This window comes from Cyprinus carpio, unplaced genomic scaffold (genome assembly GCF_018340385.1).
Source record: "Cyprinus carpio isolate SPL01 unplaced genomic scaffold, ASM1834038v1 S000006805, whole genome shotgun sequence".
Classification (NCBI taxonomy): domain Eukaryota; kingdom Metazoa; phylum Chordata; class Actinopteri; order Cypriniformes; family Cyprinidae; genus Cyprinus; species Cyprinus carpio.
In genome coordinates, this window is record NW_024879391.1 from 1 (window position 1) to 18,948 (window position 18,948).

At 37.7% G+C, this 18,948-nt stretch overlaps 1 long non-coding RNA gene and 1 pseudogene across 1 annotated transcript; both read right to left on the reverse strand.

Moving 5' to 3' along the window:
* Positions 1 to 4,879: 4,879 nt before the first annotated feature.
* Positions 4,880 to 16,679, reverse strand: LOC122144928 (annotated as a pseudogene).
* Positions 7,525 to 8,983, reverse strand: LOC122144927. Its single transcript, XR_006159960.1, has 3 exons — positions 8,903 to 8,983; positions 8,690 to 8,788; positions 7,525 to 7,578 (listed from the first exon to the last, which is right to left on the reverse strand). It is a non-coding gene; the product is annotated as an uncharacterized LOC122144927 (long non-coding RNA).
* Positions 16,680 to 18,948: the final 2,269 nt, after the last annotated feature.

Consider the following 18,948-nt stretch of genomic DNA (forward strand, 5'->3'; position numbering starts at 1 on the left):
GATGTATATTTATATTTAGATCAGTGGAAAATACTGAAAATTATTCGGCGAAGTGATAAGGGCATGTAATGCGGTCAAGAACTGCCTGGAACTACATTTGCCATGCGTTTCCCTGAATATTATCGCCTTAGAACGTTCATCGGCCAATCAGATTCAAGCAGTCAACCGGGGCTGTTGTATGCTTGAAAATGATTGGCTGATGAACGATCTAAGGTGATACATTAAGTAATTCCATTGGTAGTTGAGAGGATAAATTGGCTCACATTTCCTGAAACCTATATTTCTTAAAACTATATATTAAAAAAAAAAAAAAAAACTCAAACGTTAAGAAAAAAAAATCAAAACTCTCTCTTCCAAACTAAATTAGAACTTAAGATAATTCAGACTTTAGTTCAAATGGCTCACAATTCCAATTCAATGTTCATTTTTGTGTAAAGTTTTTCACAATACATATAATTTTCAACAAACCACTTTACAGAAAAATGCCTGTTTCAGTTATACATTGTCATGTGGGCCCTAATGAACAGGGAATGTATTATAAATAAAGAAATCTCTTTTTTTTAAATCACTCTGAGTTCCAGGGAATAGCATGCTTACTTGTATTTTTTTTTTTAAATCAACTTGTGTGAAACAGAAATATTATAGTTTTCGAGATTTGTTGTTGTTGTCTGACAATTAACGTTGTGCTTTATAGAATATATACTGGATGTTAATGTCTAAGCAATTCAGAATCACTGTCAATAATGTCCTGAATATTATTTCTGACATTGCAGAAATACAGCTCAGCAAAGGACAAGTACAATGGGAGGTAAAGAAATAAAAGTGTTAATAACATAAAGGCTACATTAAATCTGTTTCATAATTGCAAATATCGCATGTTTTAAAATAAATAAATTCTGTACAATTTTTTTACTCTTCAATAACCAGAGATTCTTTTCAAATAGAGTCTAAACCTGCAAGAAAATTTGCACTTCTTGGAAAAACAGGAGATGGCAAAAGCAGCACTGGAAATACAATTTTTAGGTGACAAAGATTCAAAACTGAATCTTCACCTCAATCTATAACAGCTGAATGTACAACAGGAGCTGGGGGTGGTTGTGGAAGAAGAGTCACAGTTATTGACACACCTGGAAATCTTTGACACATGTCTGAAAGGATGAGTACATCAAAAAACTGAGATCATTCGATCCCGTATGTGAATGTGCTCCAGCTGTTTGATGCCTTAGTCATCGTTCTCAAAAAGTTGAAAGGTACACAAGTCAAGAAATAGCTGATTCTGGATAAAATTGGTGAGTATTGTGGAGAGGATACTTTTAAACATGCAGTGATTTTATTTACGCATGGGTGAAGAACTAGAGGGTCAAAACAATCAAAGAAATTTGTTCAGAAAAAAATCCAAAGCTACAGGAGCTTGCGGATAAAATGTGGAGGTCGCTGTCACTTCATTGACAATTAACCCTGGAATGACGTGGTCATTTAGGGTACAGGAGCAACAAGTTTTCAGGTGAAAAATCTATGTATGGACAACATCGACAAGATGGTGGAAAAGAATTGCCCCTACACCAATGATCTGATGTTAAATGTAGAGGCAGAAATTCAAGAGGAGATGAATAGTATGCTCAATAGTTAATTTGTCTACAGAAGAAAAAGCGAGAAGTAGCAAAGAAGATTGTCCTTAAAAAAATTCTTATTAGGTCTGTAGGAGTGGCTACAGGGACACTGATTGGTGCATTTCTGGGCATCGGTGTTGCAGTGCTCTCTGTTGTGTTTTTTCTCAAGGCAGCCAAATTGAAAGATTTACCAAAGACGCAATAGGGCCTAGCTGTAACTGCATCAGTGGAGGGCAGGATTAGGCAGGTGCTGCAGCATGGAGCCGTAGAAGCCACATCATCAGCAGGAGTTGTAGCGGTGGAGGCAGGAGTTGCTGCAGGAGTCCACAGGATCCAGCAGCCGGAGCAACAGCAGCAGCCAGCAGCAGGAACATTAGCAGTGGAAAACAGGATGTTGCGGCAGGTGCAGGTATTTGTAGCAGCCGCTGGTTCAGGAATCGCTGGCAGGTGGTGGATTGGGAGCTGCAGCTCTTGCAGGAGCGATCGGAGGAGGAGGTCACTAGGAGACAAAGCAACAAAGAAGCTGATTCGTGGTTTTGTTCCTTTAAGACTGCAGTTAAAGTTAATTATGAGATACAAAAGAGGTTGTTAAAAAGGCAGAAGAACTTCTTCTAACATTTATAAGAAGCTTCAATAAATTGCTATTATAATAAATACAATTATTTGCTGTTTGTAAGTCTAACATTTTCATTTACATTTTATAGAAATACTACATCAGTAAATCAGACAATCTGTTCTCTAAGCAACCATGAAAACTAAACTCTTTTTCAAATTATTTGTACAGCGACTGGATAGCAGTTTGTTCAATGGGTTTAGCTGGTTGATTGGGATATTGTATATTTCTTAATGTGTAGTACTTAATGTATATTTAATGTTTGCATTTGGTTTTTTTATTCTTGACTGATTCTCATGGTTCCAGGCGATATTGGGCCTCCCAATTGTTGTAGGTGGGCCTTTAAAAGTAAGACACCTTAGGAAGAAAATTGCTTCCCCTTTAAAATTTGCGCTTAGATCATAACTATTCTGCATTCATAAACTCGGATTAGGCAATATTTTCTCACTTCAACTGGAAATAATTTATGGTCAAAAAAAAAAAAAAAAAATGCTCTATTGTGTGGTGTCATTACAATTATTTATCTGCTCCAGATCGAGACGGAGCATCCCCGAACTCAGATAGTACATATCAAACATGTTTTATATGTACGACTCTTCATCAGGCTGCCTCAGATGTGATGATGCCACCAGGGATAGCCAATGAGAGCGAGCAAGCATCACCTACCAGTTGTTGCGTGCTTCTATAGCTGAAACTTGGCAGCCACAAACATGCCATGAAAGCAGAGTACATCACCCATATTCATTTTTTACTTTGTTTTTCACTGTGAAAAAGAACGTGTGCCAGGATAGCCAGCTGACAACGTTAATTGTCCTCTATTTGTTTTTCTTCTCAAGTCACGCGTTTGATCTCATGAGTGAAAATCGTCTAGTGAGCGGCGGCCAGCATCATCTGACACACCTGTTTAAGGTCATGTTCAACGTAAAAAAGGCTCTCTGCCTATCATTCTGCCTAACTGTGTCCCCCCCTCTTTTCTCTCTTTTCTTCTATTTTTCTTTTCTTCTCTCCTCCCATTCTGCTGCATGTTTACTGTGTCCGTTAATTGCAAATACTCAATTAATAAATTCATAGTTCAAGCTAGACATTTTGCATAGTGGTGTGGAAAGCAATACAAATCACACCACAAAAAGAGTCATCTTGCTTAGTATTTTGCCTTATTTCTGAGTCAAAATATATAAAAAAGGCTTAAATCAAGATGCATTTACTAGATAAAAGCAAAAATACATAAGGGGAAAGACATAAGAGACATAAGACATTTTTTCTGGGGAAAAAATCTAAATGAGTTGGATTTTGCTTAAAACAAGTAAAATCCTCTTAAATCAAGATTATTTTCTTACCTCACTGGCAGGTTTTTTTTTTTTTTTTTGCCATGCAACTGGGAAGTCATTTGAAATGTAGCTATAGTGTCAAGGCTGGTCTCGCTTTACTGGAGGACCAACGAACCATGCGCTGTGCAAAATAAGCGTAATTGTGTTCGACTAGTGTACAAGTGTTTATTTTAGTAAATAGCAATTTTTTTTTCATCCATATATTTTATTAAAGTCTACACATACCCCAACTCTAAACCTACCCCTTACAGTAATAAAGATACGCATAAATATTGTTGTTCAGCATGAGATAAAGGATGCAATATTGATGCTGCATGCACAGTAAAACCATTGTAGGAAAATCTGATGGCTAGCATAAAATGTCCAAGGACACTGGGTGTCCACGAAACATAGATCTATTGTTTGCGTTTTTGGAGTGCGAGAAAACAGCCATAGTAACCATGATGATATCCAGCCCTAATATTTCACCTACCAGACCGGAAATGATAATAACAAAAAAACCGAAACAAACGTTAAGATTTATGCCCTGGAAGTCCTGGTTTAGTTTGGCCAACCACAGCTCCTTTTGCTCCTCAGACAGTTTTTTGCATTCTTTCGCTTGCTTTTTGTTGGCTAACTTTTGAGAAGCGGTCTATAGTACTCCAGATGTTTTTCCTGATGTCCGACCGATTAGTATAGCCCAAAAGATGACAATAAGTGACTATTTTCAGCAGCAATAATCAGCAACATATGCAAGTTTCGTTGATTCACAATTTTAAATAATAATGCTCTATTTATTTACCTATGCAAAATGAGTTTTCTTTTAGTTTTGGTCTGACCAAATAATCATAAAACTGGAAAGTTTTAACAACCCTATTTCTGACCTGAAACTGAAGTTTGACTTTATAGTTTTGACATTTAAAATAAATGATTAGAACAATCCAGGGACAATAAAAGAAGATGATTGTATTGCATTTAGTATACTTACATATAAAAACCTTACAGTAGAAAACACTCAGAGTATAATTACAGTATTTCACAATAACGTAGGTTTATGTATTCAGTTGCATATAATTAATATTCAAAAGCAGCAGAAATAATAAAAAAAAAGCATAAAAATGACATCTTAACTTTTGATTTAATTGCAGGTTAAAAAAAAAAATAATAATAATTGCAGGTTTACTACAGATGTGCCATTATATTACACAAACAGAAGCGAATGGGCAGGAAATGGTCCCTGTTGCTGGACTCTAGTAAGTGTAGTGATGTTGACAGTTTTACTCTGGTAAAGGTTTCCTTTTACAACCGCTATGATGTGAAGAGGTGCCCGAGAAACACTTGACGCGTGTTCACTGCAGGAGTTCTTCCCAAGAAATTGATTTGGAAAAGAGCCTCCAGCTCCAGCCAGGAGTCATAGTTCATTGGAGATCTTCCGGAAGGTCAATCCAGCTGTCCCAGCAGCTTTTGCAGGCAGTTGTCCCCGGGGAGGAATTCAGGAGGTTGCTCTGGTTGTTCTTATCGTGGCGTCGGCTCTGTTAAAACTATTCGATGATGCTGTGCATTAAGAAGCGCGTTCTTCCGCCCGCAAATCCCGGTGGCGATCGTCCAGGTCTGCTGTCAAAGATGGCACTTATTTAATTTTGACTACTCAGGTGCCACAAAAAGTTTTGGGTGTAATAAATGATGCATTGAATCATTTACTGAGGACCCCAGAACATTCAAGTCCTGATTCTTCACCTACTCACCCGTTTCCGTAAGCCCGGTGGTGCGTTGAAGCGTGTAGCGCTTTCTGGTATGTGGCTGACATGGTTTTCATGTTGCTCTTCCTCCACTGTAGTCCCAGATACTTTGTCTGGACTTTGAGCAGTTTGAGAACATAAAGGCTGCATCATGGCCTGCTTACGACCTTCAAGCGCCCTCTTCAGGATTGGGAGCAGATTTGAACACCACCAACATCTAGAAAATGGCAAAATTTGAGATGCCACCCTCTCCAGGTACAATACAGTGCCTTGCCCTGTGAAAGTATTCATACCCCTTCTCCTTTTTTCATGTTTTCGTTATGTTGCCATGCCTTATATGTCAAACTGCTTTAAATTACTTTTTTGACCACATCAATCTACACTCCATACACCATAATGCCATAGCGAAAAAACAGGGTTTTAACATCTTTGCAAATTTATTACCCTTATCTGAGACAGCTGAAATTTAGGTCAGGAGAATTCATATTGCTTGTAGATATTACAAAAAAAAAGTGAAGTTAACCTGTGGCAAATTCAATTGAATGGGTATGATTTGGAAAGGCACACACCTCAATAAAAGGTCTAATAGATAAAAATGCATATCAGAGCAAAAACCAAGCCCTGAGGTTTATTAAAAAAAAAAAAAAAAACAAAAAGTTCCTCGAACCAGGTTTCATCAAGATACCCACACATCTGCGGGAAGGGTTCAGAACAAATTCATCGCTGAATTGAAAGTTCTGAAGCATGTAATCTCAGTTACCCTTAATGGAAGAAGTTTGAAAGAACCAGGACTCTTCCTAGAGCTGAGAGGTGAAGAGGTGGGGCGAACAAATGCTGATGAGCAAAGCTTGACTCATCATACCCAAAAAGACTTGAGGCTGTAAAGGTGCTTCAGCTAAGTACTGAGTTAATGATAGGAATACTTATGCAATGTACTTATTTCTGTTTTTTTTTTTTTAATACTTTGTTGTAAGTTTTTGTAATTACATTTCTGAAAGATGTGACATTTCTGCTTTTTGCTTGGTCGTATATGTTGCAATGCGAGTGTAGATTGATAGCTGCGCAACAAAAAACAGTAATTTAAGCCCATGTTTAACAATAAGTATATGGCCAGCCAACATACCAAATATCGGATGAGAAATGAAGGTTAATATGAATACTTTAGCCACAGCACTGTACGATGCAGCTGCAGCATAGCTCTAAAATAGACACCCGCGTGGATTTGTTGCTGTGCGTGTACTCACCATGGTCCTGGAGTGCTTCAGAACAGCGTGAGTTATATTATAGGAATGCCCGCAACAGATTAATACAGGAAGTAACAAAGTTCCTCCGAGCAGAACTGCAGTTATTATCACCAACTTCCCTGTAATCAAATAGCATTCAAAACAGCTCAAAGACATCGACTCAGATGACGATCCTCTCGGGCCCTGGACGCATTTCGACCGGCTGTACATTTTTCTCACCAGCCTCTCAGCAGTGTGGCTCCTGGAAGCTGTCTGCGAACGAGGTATGCTATCGTGTGCGCCCGGGAAACCATGAAGCTGAGATGCTGACGAAAGCAGATATGACAGATGTCAGTCTACCATAGTAACGCCACCAGTGTTTAAAGACCACAAAGTGCATAGGTCTTATATGGTTCGCACGGCGTCATCTGCTTGAGCCCCTCGAGAAACAAGCCACGTTTTTCTGATTCTGGAATATGAATAAGAGGTGTTGACATTTAAGGTTCACATGTTTTTAGCACAGCTGAGGTATATGGAGATAGCGTGGTTCGATGGGTTGAAAGCACTTCAAGTATGATCAGCGGAGGAGAAGTACTAGTAGACCGCAAACGCACCACAGATCGCTGCGCCGCCATGTAGTACTGCTGCTCAAACTGCGAGCCAGACACAACTGGTCACTAGACTTTTACTTTTTAATGGACTTTTATTCGCCCTGTCTTAACTGCCCTTTTACAGCGAAACTTTTAGTAATGCCGTCAAATCACATCGTACGTATATCTATACGCTAAATACTCAAACTGAAGTCTCTGTGTGAGAGTTAGCTGCCCAGGGAGCGGCTCATGGTTAAGGCCGCGTACCTGAACCCACATTGACGACATAGATAAGATTGTACCTGACAAACCTAGCTGAGAGAAGATGTGCGATTAATTAATACCTGCCTAGACGTGATTGAGCTTTGCTAGTGTTTTCAGCAGCCAGCGGCGGTACGGTGGCTGAAATAGACTTGAGACGTGATGAGGTCACACGCTTATGATGGCGCACAGTTCACATCTACACCCAACTTCATACTCTGCAAGAACCGTAGTGCTAGAGAGATTGATACCCAGACAGACTGTCCAAACTATGACATAGCTTATTAGTGCAACCGGAAGACAAATGGTGTAAATAAGAGAAAAAAGTCCACTGTCTACTGTCAATAACTTCAAGGGGTCATCGGGATGATCGGATGACCATTTTTCCACAAGTTGATATGATTCTTTAGGGGTCTTAACGTAAGCATGCTCTTGTAACATAGCCTTGGTAAACACCTTTTCTTCACTAATAGTAATGAAACAACACCCTGTTTACTCACTGCTCTCACCAAAACACATGCTCTTTTGTATGCCGCCATTTCTCTCTGTTAAATGCCCTTTAAATGAGACTCTCTGCTGCACCCCGCCCCCTTTTCTTCACGAGCTGCTCTCTGAACGGGGAGTTGTTAACTTTTTCAGGCCCGCATTGCCAGCGTCGTAAACTTAAGGCCCCTAATTAGGAACATTCCTAAGGCAAGATGGGCGCTTGAGCGTGTGAGTTCCCAAGATTCCTTTCCCCACCACCTTATACTCACTTCTTCTGTAGGTGGCTGGATCACACGAAGATGATTCGCATAAACATAGACTACATTTATGTAGATCGGGGCGCATTCCCTTCAAAAAACAAGCGCCAATCCACTGTGTCTTCAGGCTCAGATAATAGGGGTAAATGACAGCCTGCTGTATTTATTGTACATCCAACAACAGAACACCTCAATGCTTAGAGTCATTCTTGACTACTGCTCGGCGGTGAAGCAATGGAGGACTAATGACAGTTCACTCAGGGGTGGGGTCTAAGGTAAGACACCAGATCAAGTCTGTGCTGAAACACTACTGTCAGTAAACTATCGTGGGAGGGCCTGTCTGTGTGTGTCGTCACAAAGACAGACATCTGAGATCAGCTCGATTTGAGTAAGGGGTAATGATTTAACGAGATTATTGAAAAAAAAAAAACACTGGGTGGATTTTTATCATTTGGGTGGTTGTGTAAACACTGCTCACATTTCAGTTCAAACAACTTGTAGAAGTGCATGTGGCATCCATTATTGCTTTAAAGTAGTATGTAAATTTGCTCATACAGAAGTCACTAACAAATCTGCAGCTGTGCTGTTTGGACAGTGTCTTACGGCATTTGCCTCGGGCAGCACGTCTGCCAGGATGTTGATGGAGTCGGTCTTGGCTTTGGATGTGGGAGCAGCAGCCAAGAGAATCTTCAGCAGGGCAATCTGAACACACACACACACACACACACACAACACACACACACACACAAAAGCCTGTCAGTATGAGACCGGTCCTCAAATGTACTGGGACTAGTGTGCAAGTGACAGTTTTCTCACCATATACTGTGGTTAAACTGGGTAAAATACCCTGGTATAAGGAGCTCTGTGGCACACATCTCCAGCTCTTCCTCACCTAAACACACAAACACGAGAGTGTGTGTGTTAAGCTCACCATCAATCATTATATTGCAGCTCTATCAGTGTACAGTGACTCACGCGCGGACAGCGGGGTCTTCGGTACTCTCTCTTTAGTGCTCTGGACCTCAGCGATAGACACATATTGTGCTGAAATGAACACACAAACTAAATGTCTAACACAGCAAACACTTATGCATTTTATTAGAACAATAAACCACAAAACACCAAGCTATAGTGGTTTTACTATGGTTAAGATTAGTGTTGTCAAAAGTACCGATGGATGTTTTTAAATTTCAGTACTTTTGACGACTCTTCTTAAGATCATTAAACCATTTCAACAAGGTGTCAAAGTTACTGTTTTTAATAAACCGTGACAACAGCAATATGAGACAAGTTTAAAAGACATATGTATGGGGCATTCTGCAGAACTGGTCAAAACTGCCGTCCCACAACCAGAAAACACATTAAAAAAATCAGTTAAGTACTCAAATCTTAGATGTTTACGGAGATCCTTTTCTATTATCTATTAAAACCCACAAAATATATTCAAAATGTTAGTAAGCTTAATATATAAAATCATCATTTAGTGGCTACTTTTAATTGGGAGGTGGCTGTCTCGAACCCCGTAATACCTAAATTTCAACTTTATAAAATTATATTAATATATTTTTTTTTCTCCAACGTTGTTTTTAAAGGTATCTTTTGATTCTTTTAAAAAGTGAAGTTCAACAAAAATATTTATTTTATATTTTCTTTGAAAATTATAAAATGTATAAAACGCATTTTCAAGTCACTACTGAAACAGTGTATGTTTTATGTGTCTCATATCGAGCAGATTTCAAAAGTATGAAAACACATTTTTTCTATTATTAAACACTTTTTCTTACATTTTACATTTATGCATTAGGCAGATGCTTTTATCCAAAGCGACTTACAGTGCATTCAGGCTATACATTTTATTAAATTATTATTATTTTTTTTTACCAGTATGTGTGTTCCCTGGGAATTGAACCCACAACCTTTTGCGCGGCTAACGCAATGCTCTACCACTGAGCCATATAGAACGTATGTTATTCCATAAAATTAAGTTTTTATGAGTACAACTGTTTAGAACTGTGCTAGCTAACCATGTGCTGATTAGCATCTCTGAGCTAGCTTCAAAAGTATCTAAAATGGTCACGACTGAAACATTTGGTGAAGTTTGGTAGTGACATCTTTGTATATTTTTTTTTGGGGGGGGGGGGGGGGGGGGTTATCCCATAAAATTGTCACTACCAAAACAGTCATGACCAAACCATGACATTATTGTTTCGGTAGTGATAAAAGGGAACACATAATCCTTTATTGGGGGGAAATAAACTAAATTTTAGTACGATAATTAACATTTTCTGTATTTTAGTATGTTTTAGTAGTGTTTTAGTACGTGAATAAAAATTCTGTTATATGATGTGGTTGCTACCAAAACATTACTGTCACTGCCGAAAATGTGCTGTCATGACATGGGATGTTTTGTGAAAAATAAAGTATACTGAATTAATAGATGTTCTAAGATGTTATGATAGTGTCCGGTTCAAATGTATTTTAAAACTATAATGAATCCTTAAGTTTGAAATTCAGTATGATCAACTTTTTGCCTTTTACAAAGAAAAAACAAAAAATACATTTACAATCTATATTAAAAAAAAAACAGTTTTTTTATAAAAAAAAAAAAAACACATTTACAATAAAAAAAACTTTTTAATACAATGGAAAAAAAATAGATTTACAAGGAAGATGTAAGCAAAATCTTTATAGGTCAATAAACCCTTCTTATTAAATTATATATTACTGTGTTTTGGTAGTGACAAATTTGGGGAGAGGACAAATCTTCCAAAACTTTCTGAAAATACAATATGAGAATTAACGGCACAATTACTATAAATGTGTATTATTATACAATATACACTGTGCATACATGCAAAATTTGTGAACAAAAAAAAAAGTAATAATAATAATTCAACATGTTTCCAACTCCTGACTTCGAACCAATTCTGTAAAATGTCCCATATATGGATCATATTGTAAATATGCATAATATGCATGAGCAGGGTGGGGTTATGTTAATGAGCCATGGCTTATGTGGTGCTAATTACCTGTTGAGAGTTTTGATGCTTTCATGTATGGGTCTGGGCAAACCAACCACCGTATCCGTGTCCACTGCAACACAAATGCAAACATGCATCACTGCGGCTCACAGGATATAAAACAATCAAGCTTCAGAAAACACACTCACTTTCCTAGCGTGTAACCCGATGAATTTACTCCTGCTGGACTCCAGGAAGTTTTCAATATCCTTTTCCCTTTTAAGACGAAAACAGAATTTTGTATTTGAGAAAGCCATCAAATCAACCCCCCCCCCATATCCAAATGGATGAAATCAAGCTCCTACCTGACTTTCGGAGCCCACGGCAGACACTTGGGAAAACAGACCCTCTCAGAGGGGGGATGCGGGATGGGAGGCGGCGGGATGACCCTCATCACGCTCCAGCGGTCCGGGGTAAAGGCTCCGCCTCCAGAGAGTTGTCATCCTATCGCGTTTTCCTCTTCGTCCTCGCGGGCGTCATCAGCTTTATACGGGGTCCTTCTCGTTTCTAAACGCATCCAGATTGTCCTGCTTTATAAGCGCCTGAAGAAAAATAAAAAATTAATTAATATTTTACTAAAACCCAAAAAACCACAATGTGCGTCAAATTCTGTTACTTTGTGTTCTCTCCGGGCACGTCTCTGTTGTTGCTCGATGAGGTCGGAGGCAGATGCTGGCGGGGACGCAGCTCTCATGCTCATCACCACACGGATGCTGTCCTCCGGCAGCGGCGGGAGACCCAGTGCCACCCGTTTACTGACTTTACTGCACTGCAGCTGCTCGAACCCTCCCAGAGTGAACTGGGATGCATCAGGAAACACACAGACAAAACCGCTAACACAACAGTCACTTGGTGTGATTTAGTCCAAAGCTGTACTTTAACTCACAAGGATGGTCTTCCACAGCAGTAGCAGGACTTTCTTCATGGGGAAATGGGGCGCGTGGCCGCTGCAGAACTTGGTAACCATCCCAAACAGCATGACGGAGACAGGCTCATGGTTATAGAGAGGAGAACCTGCCAGGAAACATTTGAAACAATTCTACTCTTCCATACTCCATACATGTATCTTCAGATAAACCAAAACATTTTAGATCAGCTGGAACACATGCAGACCGAGTTCAGACTTGAAGGTTTCTCTGATGGTTCTCCACTCTGGACTGTCTGTGGGTTCTTCACGCTGGATGGCCTCCACCATCAGATACATGATGTTCAGCAGCACCCTGTAACACACGCACGCAAAGAGGTTATGGAGAGTGCCACTTAAAAATAAAATTAATAAACCAATGATCAGCAATCCACCTACGAATAACGAAATAAATTACAAATGACACTGAAATAAGTACACATTTTAATTTGCTTAGAAATGTAGTTTAATGAAACAGTAGGAAATAAATAAATACATCATATTTATGTCTAAAATGTAATAAAAACTAAAAAAATAAACAAATAAATGTATCAGAGATTTAATTAATCACTTCACAAATGCACAAATAAATAGCCATATTTACAAGTTTTATTTATGTTTAAAATGTAATTAAATTTAACAAAATAAATGAATACATGACAAATAACTGACAAATAAATAGAGACTTAAAACATTTCTTTTAAGTTTTGTTTAAAAAAACAGGCAGTTAAATGTTAAACAATACATATTACAATACAATTGTAACAATAAATCAATTTACAAAGTTTGCCAAATAAACAGAAGTTTTAACTCATGTTTAAAAATGTGGATAAATGTAACAAAAAAAACATAAGTTAATCACTGTTTTTAAGTAAACAAATATGTAGTTAAATACATAAGTAAAACACTTACTAAAAATAACTTATTATTAAATCATAACAAAACTTATTAAAACAAGTAATAAATAAAAATTTAGGCAAATGTAACAAAAAAAATTAACAAAAGTACTTAAAGGTAACAAAATAATAAAAGAAATCACTTTCAAATGACAAAAAATGTAGTAAATGTAACAATAAAATACATTTGTTTTAAAATCGCTAAATAAAATTTGACTATTTTTTTAAAAAAGGAGTTTAAATTTAGCAATAAAATAATGGATTATTAATTACTTTTCAATTTGACAAATGGAATTTTAATATACAAGTTAAAATATACAAAATAAAAATAACACCGTAATTTTTATAAAGTTGCATTAGCAATTGCTTTTCTATTTTGTATGCATCAGCTAAATTAAAAACGACATTTCCACAATTCACATGTGGGACAATGAATGCTCCCTGCCCTATTAGTCAACAACTAGTTAGCAATACATGTAAAGTGTGGTGTTGTACTGAGGTCAGTGCTGTCCGCCAGAGAAATGGCAGGTTTCCTGACCGCACTGCTGCATGCAGCACTGTTACTGAGAGACATTTAACACACGAGTTGAGTTATTTTAAGCCTACAGATGTGAAAACATGAATGTCTGGGCGTGCAGTTCATCTCACTCGATCTCCATGTTCGAGCAGCTCCACCAGTGCAGTGAACGCTCCCACATCCAGCAGCAGGAAGACGTTATACCTCATCCAGTGCTGCACCTCCACTTCTGAAGAGCACTCGCCGAACGTTCCTGAAAACACACCAATCAGAGCTTATTAACACTGAAATGCATGCAATAAATAAAGATTACAGATTGCGAATTTACCTTGAGCCAGTACAGGATGGCTCTGGCGACTTTTAAAGCGGCGCTCTCGGCCGATCACGTCCAGTCCGTCCAGCAGACGCATGGCATGAGCTCTGTGCTGAACCGAATCCAGTTCGGTCCATTTCTGATCAGGCACTGCAGAAACACATAAACATGATCTTTTGTTAACACATAGATCCTCTCTAGATGCACAAAAAAAATGTTAATGATGAAACCTGCAAATGTGTGCAACTAAGTGTTACAATAAAGAGCTTAACACTTACTATGAGTGTGGGAATCTTCTTCGAAGCACTTTCTGTTGAGCAGGAACTCTGGTCCCTCTGCTGTAACTGTACAACTCTACAAACAGCGTTTCATATGAAAACATCTGTTATTGTTGTCTCTGCAAATTGTTTTATGATTTGCAGTATTAGTACATAAGAAAACAGCAGTAACAGAAGCAAAATCGCTCTCACTGGACAGTTCAACTGTCCATTTACATCGGCATCTGTTAATACTCAAACTCCAGATCAGGAGTTTCTGAAAAACCCTGAGACACAAACACAACATAATAGTCTGTTTTATCATCCATTTTTTTTAATGTTAGGATACAGTCTTTCTGAGTCACTGTAATTAGTCCATCATCAGCTGACAACTGATTACAGCTCAACCTTTCAAGAGAGACAAAATAGCTGTTTGATGGAATAAACTCATCCTTGTTGTGCTTGTATTATTGTGCACTTGTAGGGAAATTCAGGCTATTTTTGTAAAAAACTCATAGGCCATATTTACTAAAAGTTTGTGGCAGCACAAATCCTCTTTTGGCGTTAAAATGGTACTTTCAGGAATTGCTAAAGAAATTAAGAATTAGTGCTGAATTTTGCGCCTGATCTTATTGAATATGTATTTGTAGGCATTTCCCTTTCAAACGCAAAATTTATGGGAGGAGAGTATTAAAATAAATCACGCAAAGCAATTTACTAACGTTTGAGCTCGTCAAATTACTAGTATTTGCATCATTTTTTAATGGTAAAAAAAAAAAGAGGACCTAAAGCAAGTACTCCAGAGTGCAGCCCCCAATTCCATTGGTTCTTAAATCAGCAAATCTTATTGGTGTAGGGGAGGGTTTTTTTTTTTCACCCGGCCCCTTCTACGCAGACTTGACACACATGAAGGTTGCCAGATTGACGACACCAACAGAAACTGACCCTTTCGTTTGGGCAGCTTCCATGACTGAAATTAAAGGCGTTTGTTTCCGCCAAAATGGCAACCCAGGGTGCTGAAAATACAATTGGGTAAACTGGCAGTGGGCGGGTTTCACAAACCAAAACAGAGACGGACATTCCGGACACGGAACACACATTTTCAAAGGAGAATAACTGACCGTAGCATTGTTTTTAAATAAAACAAATATGTTAACTTAACATGTTTCTTAAATATCTGCAAACAAATCTTTAGTAGAGTCAAAGTCTTACATCCAGCACCTTTAAAGCAGGCGGTAGCCTAATTTGCGCTGCTCTTGGTGCGCGCGCTCTGGTAGGTTGTTCTTCTCATTATGGAAATGATGTGGCTGCGTCTGTGTTCTTTATTGTGCACTTTGTCAGTAAATCACCCACAGAATTCTCCCTTTCCATCGCACTTTCATGGAATCACCCTTCAATGCTAATTTGCCTTAACTGTTTAGTAAATCTGGCCCCATATGAGCAATTAACATATTAAGGAAATAAAAAGTACTTAACTTTTATATGTTATTTTTTTTAACACACTTAAGTAATTTTTAACTTTGCAATAATGTCAAATTAAACTTTTAAGGTAATTTTAATTTTTTTTTTTAATATTGCATTAATAACTTATGGTTGGACACTACTTTACAGATGTGTTATTTATAATACTTAAATACATGATATACAGGTTTAGATTGAAATGACGTTTAAGTATATTTTTAGTTTACTAAAAAATCTTGACAGCACATTTGGCAGCACACTTTAACCATATTTCAAAGAAAATTGAATTATGTAAATACTTATGAAGCTATATTAAAGTTGGTCATAAAGGCACTGTTCATAAACCATGAGTGCATTTATTTTCAATTTAATCTATAATACATTTTCATGTTAATAGCAAATGTCATGCAATTAAAAGACTGAAAGCACGGCATTTAATCTGCACTTGAAAAATAGATTCTTTTAAAGTATGTTAGATACACAATATAAGTAGTTTTTTTTTTTTTTTTTTTTTACTACAAAGAGATGCTAATGTTTAAATAGTGTTTGTTAATATTATGACAAATATGATTATGTTCATTCGTTCATCGTACAGTCAGCCGTTATCTTATCGAGAGAAGAGATAAATCACAACCAATCCTTGATGGACGATGTTAATTACATGAATCAATCATTCTCTGTGTTATTCATTAATGTATTTGTTCACTAATGATAAGATAATAAGAGAGATTTAAAAAATATTTAAAAGCAAGTTAACTGTTGTTTGATGAATTTTGAGTTTAGTTACTAAACACTGGTCATGAACAATTAAAATAAAACATTACAATAACGATGCTCTTTTCATATTGTGAGCTACAGTTTATTTAATCAGCGCTGTATAAATAATTTATTAATTTTAATCTTTGAATGTTGCTGATGTTTATGCTAACACTTCTGTCAAAACAGACTGCAAAATTGCATATATATACACAATCAAAAGGGTCTAAACAGCTTCGTCTGGCTCTTACCTCGGAGTCCTTCCTCTGGTTTCTGCTGAACTCGCCTCGCATTTTATTCGGCAACATTTGGTTCTGTTTCTGTTTGTTGTTAGCTGATAAACCGACACCGTCCATCTTCACTCCACTTCCGGTTCCCGCTCCATACTCTCGCGATACTTACAGACATCTCGCGATGCTACAGCCTGAGGCTTCAGCGGCTCCTGACGTGATGTTCACTATGGATGTTCCAGACGTTACCAGTTATAGGACGTTCCTCAACCTACAGTTCTTAGTACAGCACGTCTAATAAATAAATAAAGGGCAATTAAATAATGTGACCCTGGACTGGACCACAAAACCAGTCATAAGGCTCACATTTTTTGAAATAGAGATTTTTACGTCATCTGAAAGCTGAAAAAAAAAGCTTTCCATTGATGTAGGGTTTTAGGAAGGAATATGACAATAAGTTTGGATGAGATAAATCTAGAATCTAGAATCTGAGGGTTTGCAAAAAAAAAAAAAAAAAAATCTCGAAATATTGAGAAAACTCGCCTTTAAGTTTCCAAATGATGTTCTTAGCAATGCATATTACTAAAAAAAAATACGTTTTGATATATTTACGGTAGGAAATATACCAAATATCTTCATGGACATGCTTTTACTTATATCCTAATGAATTTTGGCCATAAAAGAAAAATCAATACATTTGACCCATACAGTGTGTGTTGGCTATTGCTACCCAAGCCTATAGGGACAACTTAAAGGGACTTTTTTTGCTACACATACACCCGTGACTGCTTTATGACTGCTTTTGTGGTTCAGGGTCACATATAATGAATATACATAATCCTTAATATACAATAACTAAGTGTTTGTTGTACAAATTTAAAGTGGTGAATTATATTAATGATGGTTAATTGGTTACCTGTTAAAGCCTAATGAAAAATTTCAGCATTCAGACCTCATCCATAAAATGTTAATGGTTATTTGTGTATTTTGCAGCTGTACTTCCAGAAAGACCAAAGTTGTGAATGCTTCAGAAATCTTGACAGGTCATTTAGCACAGAAGTTCTGCTACATTACACAGTGCACGTGATGGAGAAAGTCTATCTTTTTAAATTGCAACAACACTGTTCTATTCTATCTCTGTTTATCATTTTAATTGGAAATCAGTGAAACACTGTGGCGATGACGAACTTGTCATACTGATTGTATCACACATTTGCTGGCAGATAAACATTTGAGATTGTTTTCTCACCCTTGTGGCTATGTGAGGAATGTGCAGGAATCTGAAAACCAGACAAATTTAAAAATGAAGAAATGTATAGCTATCGCCTGAAAACACAGCAACTATATATACTTTTAATAAAAGTAGAATCATGATAATCACTTGGGCCTATAGTTTGTACTGGGGCACTGAAACGGGGTAATAAGGACTTAATCAGACTTGAACTTGGAAAAGTTGGTAACCATTTTATGGCTTCTGGGAGTCACAGAAAAAACAATTTTCAATGCAAATCATGTCGTTTGGCCCAGGGGACATATATCTCTTGAGCCAGAAAAGGAGAGGACTCTAGGCTCCAAAACACCTGTTTGTGCCACCAGGAGGTCGCTAGAGGATCTGAGCAATTGTTGCCAAATACTCTGCTGGAGGTTTTATAGGTAAATACTTGAACTACGAGGAATGACAGCTCATCTCGTTTTGATCATGCGAAAACTGGCGTGAGTCTTTCACATCGCTGTGGGAGATTTTGGCCTCTTCTTTGCAGAATTGTTTTGAAATTCGCCACATTGAGCATGAATGGACTGATTAAGGTCATACCAGGGGTCCTGCCAGGCGCATTGCACAGGTAAGGTCTCAACCTGTGCGGAGCACGTACCCTTTTGCCCGTACACTCACGAGTGCCCTTTTTTTGGTGTTTTTTTTTTGTTTTTAATCAATGCTATTGGTCACCCTTTACGTCTGTCTCTCTGTTTTACGAATATTTAGCAAATGAAAGTTCTTAAAACGAGCTTGTGTAAATCTTATTCGATCCTCAAGCTGTCAGTAGCTGAAATGTACCCGCCCCTCTATATTCATTGAATCAGCTGATGTTCCACAGCAGCCACTGATAGACAACAGCTGAGCTGAACTATAGAAAGTTTTGCGAAGGGGTAAATACATCTATCTTGTTGTTTGAATAAGTAATACTAAACACTATATAATGTCTATAAAGGCTCATATTTTATTTATTTGATGTCTGACTGACTCACTGAACTGAGACATGTGGGACGTCGCCTGAGAGAGGGCTAGCATTTGCCATCTAGTCGCAGCAATACACCAAGCCAACACTTAAATAGCCTGTGCATACAGTAGCATTTTCCACATCTTTATAAAAAAATGTCGCGATTTGGCCGTCACATTTTACCACAGGGAAAAACTGAGCTCCGTCTATATAGCTACAAAAACTAGTTTGTAACCTGTAGATGAAAATGTAATGCGAGGCGCCGTCGCCGTTTTAATGAAAAATTCACATT